This window comes from Pseudorca crassidens, chromosome 13 (genome assembly GCF_039906515.1).
Source record: "Pseudorca crassidens isolate mPseCra1 chromosome 13, mPseCra1.hap1, whole genome shotgun sequence".
NCBI lineage: Eukaryota > Metazoa > Chordata > Mammalia > Artiodactyla > Delphinidae > Pseudorca > Pseudorca crassidens.
Genome location: NC_090308.1, coordinates 72,321,047 through 72,329,608, shown reverse-complemented (window position 1 = coordinate 72,329,608; position 8,562 = coordinate 72,321,047). Strand labels below are relative to the sequence as shown.

Here is an 8,562-nt window from a genome sequence, read left to right as displayed (position 1 = left end):
TTTGCTGCTTTCTTTCGTTCTCAATGTTTAGACCCTTCAAAACCACATCCAGAAAGCTTTGGTTGAAAAAATCTCTGGCTCTCTAGGCTCTGAAGCCCACCATCTGCAGAAGTAGTGCCAGGTTCCCTGCCTTGTGTGGGGCCTGCAGCCCGGCAGGGGAAGCAGAACGCCGCGCTGACCCGCGCTGCACGCTTAGAAGGTCCCCCTGGGGGGTGGGGGTGGGGGAGCCGAGGGTTAATTCCCTTCCATCAGTTACACGTGCTGATCGCCTGTTCCGCTGCCTCGGGCCCAGCTTCCTAAGAGTCAGCTGTTTGCCAGGTGATTAGTTGCCTCTCCGCCCTCCGCGTGGTACCCGTGCCGGGATGTAATGGGACGGCATGGTTCACACTTGCGCCGGCCAGGCCGCGCCCTCTCCCCCAGCGCAGGGAGCAAAGAGCCCCCGGCGAAGGCGAGGCTCGCAGGTTTTATTAATTGAACCGGAACTCTCGCGAGCATTTGCTGGTGCCAGCAGCCCGCGGAAGGCTGGCTCAGGACGGCCCTCGGTGAACAACGGGGTGAGCGCCTGGTACGAGTACCCACACCCCCAGCCGTGACAGCTGCCTTCAGCGTCCTGTCCTCGCCCGCGCAGCACCCTTGGCCTGGGAAGGTAGGTGTCTTTCAGTTCCTCCGGTCTCGGCCAGACGTGAGGGAGCCTGGGGCTGATGATTTGCCCTCCGAGAGAGAGGGCCTGCCAGAGAGAAGCCTGGCTCCTTGCCGTGAGGGGGTAGCTCAGACCTGGGGGGGACGGCCTCAGGTTTATGGGGACCCCGCCCAGCCGGGGGCAGCGCGCTCATTTGTATTCCTTACGGTCTTGGGGAAGGAGGCTGGCGTTTTTGGAAACACCTGCTGGGCCTGTGTCCCTGAGTTAAGTGCTGTCGATTACCGAGCTCTGCTTGTCTACTCTACCCCCTTCCCAGCGCCGAAGTCCTCCTTTCAGAATCTGTATTCAGTTAGAGATCTTTGGCTGGCTGGCCGCCAGAAGTTCGGTCCATCGATGTAGATGCCAGCACGTCCCTCTTGATGGGAAAGCAGCTTTCGTGCCCACAGCCTTAGATGACCTGCCCTTGGGCAGAAAGTTGTGCTCCTGGGACAGAAGAAACTGGAAACGTAAGGTTGTTTGGGTGTTTGTGATCCTTAGTTATGAAGCTAAGTGCTTGTTGGAGACCGTCTGTCCTGTAACACGGCAGCAGCAACCTTCCATAGACCCGTCTTGGGAAGGTCACTTGGGAGATGAGAAGCGTCTCACTATCTTTTATCGTTTCATTTAATTAAAATGGAATAGAATATAATGGAATTATTGACTCGAACGGGTTCTTATTAGCGGGAGCTCACAGGATCAAGGAAAGAGCCTTGAATGATTTTGTATAACTTCGGCCCTGTACTGAAGCACCCCGGGGCTCCCGAGCAGCTGGCCAGAGTTGCCCCGGCCAGCTCAGTTCAGAGCTCTCAGCTGTTTCTGCCGGGGCCAGGTGTTCACGCTCATTGTGTTGGAAAATAGCCCCTCCTCCTAGGAGGAGACCTCCCATCCCTGCTCTCAAGGACCATAGCCCTCAGCTTGCCTGGGGTTTTCTTAGAAGGAAGCGTCTTTGGGGCCTCTGTCCGGGCAGCGTGTTGGAGAAAAGGAGCCGTTTGTCCCATTGGTGTCCTGGTGAGCTGGTAGTGCAGCCACGAGGTCCACAGGGAAGCCCGCCCTGTGCTGGGAGAGGCTCGTCTGCCCACCCTGGGCATGCCCACCCTGAGCTTCGCGCCGGGAATGCAGTGTATCCTGGGATGTCTGTTCGCCGTGACCCCACTGTGTTCCGTAGGGCAGGTGAGGCAGCCTACGGAAGAGGGGGTTGATGCTGGATCCTTGCAGCGGGGCCGTGGTTTGCTGGCCTGACCCTCCAGCCTTCTTGTTCTACGTCCTGCACACCCAGTTAGGGTCGATGGATCAAGCCAGGAGCATTGCAGGGCCCTCACCGTGCCCATCTGTTGTCGTCCATTGTCTTCCTGGGCAGCTCAAGGGAGCCCTCCACCTTCTGGGTGGTGAGTGGTTCGTGTCTGAAGGAAGCCTGCCCTGCTCCAGGCTACCATTTTCGCTCTTACTTTGGGGGGCAGATTAATGTGAACTCGGGACTGGAAAATCTGTGACGTGCAGTAAACGTGGTCGCTAGAGCGATATGCCCAGGGAGTCCCCATGACCCAGCGTTTCTGGGGCCCAAGGTGCTGGCTTGACAGTGAGGACAGGAGCCGGAGGCTCCATTTCATCTGCCTTCTCTTCTGCCTTACTGATAAACAGACCAAATTTTAAATAAAGTATCAGCACTGGGATCCGCAGCGCCCTTCCTAGAGGGTCCCAGGCTCTGGGGTTTAGTAGGACAGCAAGAAAGGCTGAGCCGCGTCAATCCGGGCCAGGGGAGGCAGCCGCGGCTGTGCGAGCTGTGGCTGGAGATGCCACGGGAGAAACCCTGGACCTCTCAGGGACCTGGTGGGGGGAGGAACCCCCCTGGGCCTCTGCCTCCCACTCTACACATCGATGGTCACCACCTGCCCCCCCCCACCAGTGGACTGTGGCAGACATTGGGGGGCAGCCATCCTGGGTGCCTAGGCCTGGCCAGAGGGAACAGGAGAGTGAGAATACGTGGCCAGTGGGTGCGGCCGGGGCCCGCATGCAGGGCCTTGTGTGTTTAGGGAGAGAACTGAGCTGTGAAGGGGACCGTTGAAGAGTTGAAAAGGCTTGGCCTGTGTTTAGATCCCCACATTCTCCTCTTGGCTTAAAGTCCCCTGTGTGTGAAAGAGATGAGAAGATGGTGGGTATTGATTTTCCAGGCTAAGATTAGCCCTGCTTGCCCAAGGCCTGCCTGTGGGCCTGTATCTCAGGTGCAGTCAACTCCTGGGGTCAGACAGGCAGCCCCCGAGATGGTAGCCACATGTCTGTCTGTCGTGCCTCACCTCCAGGGACCAGAAGTGCAGCCTGTATTTTATGCCCAGGTCAGTGACTCAGTTGTACCTACTAGCATCTTTCAGAAAAGCCCCTCGTGCCCTCCACAGGCGGCTGACGCTGGTTGTGTTGGAACGTTTTCTGTGTGTGTGCAGTACTGTAAATGCGAAGGGGTCACATATAAAGAGTGATTGTGATTTGAGCATGATAGTGATTTGCTACACCTGAAATGGGAATGCAGAAAAATCCAAGGACTCTGTAACGAATTGTAGAGACTTAATGATTTGTATTGAGTAGTGAGACAAACCACTTTAATTTTGTACCATATATGCCTTTCCATCATGGGACCAGTAGCTTCTGAATAAAACCAGATGATTTTTTGCCTAAAAAAGAGAGAGAGCTCTGAGAGTTACAACCCAATTCACGTGAACCATCTTTGTGTAGAGTCGATATGAAAGCTGCCAACAGCAATGAGAGCTGAGCGTCTAGACCTAGAGGCTGTGAAGGAAAAACACCGGTGTAGAGGCTGTGAAGGAAAAAGGAGTATAAGGCAGGGTTCTTGGTCTCAGGAGCTTATAATCTGGATGAGGCATAATGAAGATATGTATGAAAATCTGACTACAGATGAAGGTCTACACACTATGCTATCCTTAGTATCTTATATCTTCATCTCTAATATATGCATATATCTGGTCTAAAACATTCCAGTTTATTAAAAAATATTCACCAGTTTCTACATCAATGAAATACCCCTGCTATCCACCCTCCTCCTTTTCCTGCAATGTTCCTTTCTGGCTCAGGGAATTTTAACTGTCTCACTTCTTGAATAGATCTTTCTCTACTGTCTTTTTCCCTCCAACCACTCTCCCCTTTAACAGCCACCCGCCTCCTACACACACGCACACACACACACACACACGTTGGAAGATAAAATATACTTGGAAATAATAACAGATCCTCTTCAGGGAAGATCATAGTATGTTCTTTAAAATATACTCTTGTGCCCCAAGTTTGTGTGGCGCCCTTTAATAACTGTTCATTTTTAAATGCAGAATCATCAGCCAACTTTCCAAAAGATTATTAGATGTTTTCATGCTTTCTTTTTTAGATAAAACATAAATACCATTGTGAATTGATAAATGTAGGAGTTGTACATGGAAATTAGCAGAACTCTAGAAGCCTGCAAGCTTAGACACAAAGCACATAGAGCATGTGTTTTCTCAACAGGCGATTTTCAACATCTATAATTTAGTTTAAACAGTTCAGCATATGCAGTGTGACACAGAGAATTACTTAAGCTAAACCGTAACCCAGATGCTAATCTAGATCGGATGACACACAGGTGTTCCAATCCAGAAGCCCATAATCCAAAGTTCTGTATCCTGATCAACAACCAGTGCTTTATAAGTTTGCAAATGCACATCAGAAGTGGCTTTCTATAAGTGAAAATAGTAGTCTGTTGACTAGCAGAATGAAAGTTAGAAATTGACTTCCGTGATGAAACTTTAAAATCGTGAATTGGCCAAAATTAGTTTAAAAACATTCTCTAAACTTAAATGCCTCAGGTAAAAGAACCAAAGGAGGCCTGTGCCCTTTATCCTTAGGAGTGAAACTTAAATACTGCCTTGTCCAGCTGTGAGCTCCGGAGAATTGTTTCCTGGTAGGCTACAAAGGTCACAGGGACCATTGGCCAAGTTTTGAATAAATAGTTGATCTGTAAGGGTGGCAGAATCTTGCCTCTGGAATCTGGGTGTGAATCTTGAATGACCCTCCTTGAGCTGTACTACAGTCAAAGCACCTTTAAGAGGATTGAGAACTGGGGCTCTTATGAGACCACAAATCGGGCTGTATGAAGTATTCCACTGAGACTTGGGTCTTTCTCCTCGGCTTCGGCAATTAATTCACAGAGCATGAGAGTATAGTTTGGTATAACATAACATAGCGTAGTAAATAACACTGTGAATAATAGCTTGTATTCTGAAAGCACTCACCACGTGCCAGGCACTGTTCTATGCCAGGGGTCAGCAAACACTTTTTTTTAAAAGGTCAGCTAGTAAATATTTTAGGCTTTATGGGCCAACAGGCAAAATTGAGGATATTATGTATGTACTTATATAACATTTTCCAATGCGATCATTTTAAAAAATGTAGAAAACATGCTTAGCTCATGGAAAAAAATAAAACAAAAACAGGCAGCTGGCTGGATTTGGTCCATGGATCATAGTTCACTGATCCCTTTTCTAAGCACTTTACATACATTAGCTCATTCAGTCTTCGCAGTCACCTCTGAAGTTGGTACTATTGTATCCCCATTTTAGGGATAAAGAGATTGAAGCAAAGAGCGCTTATTTTCTGGGGTCAGACAGTTACGTTCTATCAATATTAGTACAGTATAAGTAATAGAGTCTAGTATAATGAAAATTATTTTTCTCCGTGTGCATATTCTTCTTTAAAAGACCCATATACTACTTTTCTGCTGACAGAAAAAGACATTGATTGGAATGTCCCTCTTGTTAAATAATCTCTGTTTCTGACCTCAGAATGCCCAGTGGCTGGGAAGCATGCAGGCGGCTCCATTACAGGATGAAGGTGTTGAGCCTTTTCTCTATCTGTGACCAATCTTTTATAAGCTCTCTCAGCCTCCTTTGCCTCCCGCATTTTCTCAGCTGTACAGAGAGCCACGGTCAGACATTTGGTGAAGTCAAGCCACAGAAAGCAAAGAGTGAAGAGGACCGTGTTCCCTGTAGCTGGCAGGCAGGAACACTTGTTCTCTCTGGAAAATATTGACGCTTTTATCAAGGGCCTCCCAACACAAATAATAACTGAACATTCATGTTTCCAGATGGCGCATCACAGTCATTCATCTTTGTGTAAGCGGGTGGTTAGTGCAGAGCAGCAATTGAAGCTAAATCTGTCAGTTTGTCTTTCGACCTTGCTGATAACATCAGCCCAATATTTAGGATAACCAGTACATGCACTTATGCATGGAAGAGTTGAAGCTTTACTGTCCCTAAAAGCAAGTATCAGAGACAGAAAACACAAGGATTGCTTTGGGTCCGGAGCCTCTGACACCAATGAAAGGCCCTTACTGGCTAACATCCTAAAAATGGTGGATGCTTTTTCTGGCTGATGAGGCAATGATTCTCTGATACGGGTGTTATTTTTCCTGGCTCTTTAATCAGTAGCCAAATCAAGTGGAAGTACTTTTGTTATGTGTAGCCTCAAATCAGATGGATCTTAGCTCAGTAATCATCACTCTGGGAACACTTCAGAATGTTAAGGACTTAGAACTTTCCAGTTCTCTAAATATCCCTTATTTGGCAAGGCGGGGCAGTGAGGTTCTGGCCAAATTATAGACAGTATTCTGGATACAATAGGGAGTTAACCACTTATTCCAGATGAGGATTTCAAATTGTAAACCATTTCAGTTAATCAATGACTAGTGTGACTTGAATGCCTCCTCTGAGCAAAAAGTACTAGACGTTTGTAGTGTAGCCCAAAACTCAATGGCATGCTTCCTGTCCAAGAATATAATTAATACTAAAATTATACTAAAATCATGGATACCTTCTGGGTTCAGCTGATACACAGGATTAGCAAAACAAATTGTTATATGGTAAAAGTGTGTGAGTGTTAGAGTCATAGAATCCTAAGAATCTACTATTTTTTAGGTCAGAAACAGCTGAATCTTGTTCAACCTACTATAAATTAATAGATTTCTGACTTAACATGGAATGTTTACTATATATTATTAAAATTAATTTGTTATGGAAAGCTTTCTTTACTTGGATACTACTTTTTCTGATTCTTTTTTCTTTTTTGATTGAGGTATAGTTGATTTACAGTATTATATGTTTCAAATGTACAGCATAGTGATTCACAATTTTTAAAGGTTCTATTCCATTTATAGTTATTGTAAAATATTGGCTATATTCCCTGTGTTGTACAGTATATCCTTGAAGCTTATTTTAAACCTAATAGTTTGCACTTCTTAATTCCTTACCCCGATCTTGCCCCTCCTTCCCTCTCCCCACTGGTAACCACTAGTTTGTTCTCTGTGTCTGTGAGTCTGCTTCTTTTTGTTATATTCACTAGTTTGTTGTATTTTTTAAGATTCCACATGTAAGTGATAGCATACAGTATTTGTCTTTCTCTGTCTGACTTGTTTCACTAAGCATAATGCCCTCCAAGTCCATCCATGTTGCTGCTAGTGGCAAAATTTCATTTTTTTTATGGCTGAATGGTATTCCATTGTGTGTGTGTGTGTGTATATGTATATATGTGTGTATATATATGTATATTTGTGTATGTATATTTGTGTATACATATGTATGTATATATATATATATATTCATCTGTTGATGGACACTTAGGTTGCTTCCATATCTTGGCTATTTTAACTTGGATACTTTGATTATATATATCCCTCTAGTACCTAAAACACTTAAGACCTGGAATCCCTAACGGCTTTTCCAAAAAAAGATACGTTCACTTTCTGGTTCCATTTTGTGATTTCCCTGGTGCCTGGTGGCAGTTTACACTGGGTTTACACACCCTCTCCTTGCTGCTGAGTGACAGGGCACGAGGTACAGCTGGTGAGGGGGCCCGGAGCTTCCTGGCTGAGCCCCGCTGGGAGCCAAAGAGAACCCACAGTCACGTGGCTTCTGGAGAGGGAGGCTGTCAGACACCCAGCAGACGGGAACTTACCGGTGGGAAGTTCCACTCTCCATTGTCTTGCCTGTGACATCTGTACAGAGAATGGCAAACCAGGCACCTAATAACCCACAATTCCACATGCAAGTAAATTAAAGTGAATAAATTCTCATCCTAAATACTATATTGTTCAAATTATAAAGTAACACTTCTTCCATTCTGGTCGATAATAAGAACTGAAGTGAGATTTTTAAAGTACACAAAAGTGATTTTAATACCCTTTCATAACAAACAATTATTAGTTACCTCCTCTGTCGCAGACCGTGCCAGGCTCTCATATGTCATCTTTTCCTCTCCACAACTCGGTGTAAATAACAGGGCAAGGGTTAGAACCCAGGTTTTCTGAACCAAACACAGGGGACCCAGGTGCCACCCTGGCTTTGTGACCTTCTTTGGACATCTTTGTCAGGGCTGTTTAGTAGACATTAGGTAATATGTTTTGTAAGAGGAACCAATTTGGTAACACGGAGAAGGAAAACAGCTTGCTTTTGATTTCTTTGGGAGAGACTGTGTGCAATTAAAAGCTCCTACGCCGGGATAATGGCACTTTTCACTCGGGCAGTGAGTGTACGCCACTGCAACTGGGACTGTCCAGAGCCACTGTTTTCTTAAGAAGGAGAAACAAGCCAGAGTTCATGATAGCGCCCTCCTAAGAGACGCAAACTCAGCCACCCAGCTTCACTTCCCTGGGGAGAAGCTGCGTCAGATTGAACACAAATATTTACCTACTCAGACTTAAAGAGGAACCAGAGCCACCTTCCTGCAGGGTTTACCGTTCTGCTCCAGAGGGCTGAGCAGTCACAGCTCGGAAGCAGCGACCACAACAGCAGCGCCTGTTCATTAAAACAGCAGTTAGATGTTCTGATTTAGTACTAAGTTATAGTTTATAT

The 8,562-nt window shown here is 46.3% G+C and overlaps 1 long non-coding RNA gene across 1 annotated transcript in view; it reads left to right on the top strand.

Annotated features, from left to right (window-relative positions):
• The first annotated feature begins 298 nt into the window (after window positions 1–298).
• Window positions 299–8,562, top strand: part of LOC137204791 (uncharacterized) — a 105,007-nt gene continuing 96,743 nt past the window's right edge. Inside the window, exon 1 of the long non-coding RNA XR_010933835.1 lies at window positions 299–646. This is a non-coding gene — a long non-coding RNA (uncharacterized lncRNA). The remainder of the gene's footprint in view (window positions 647–8,562) is intronic.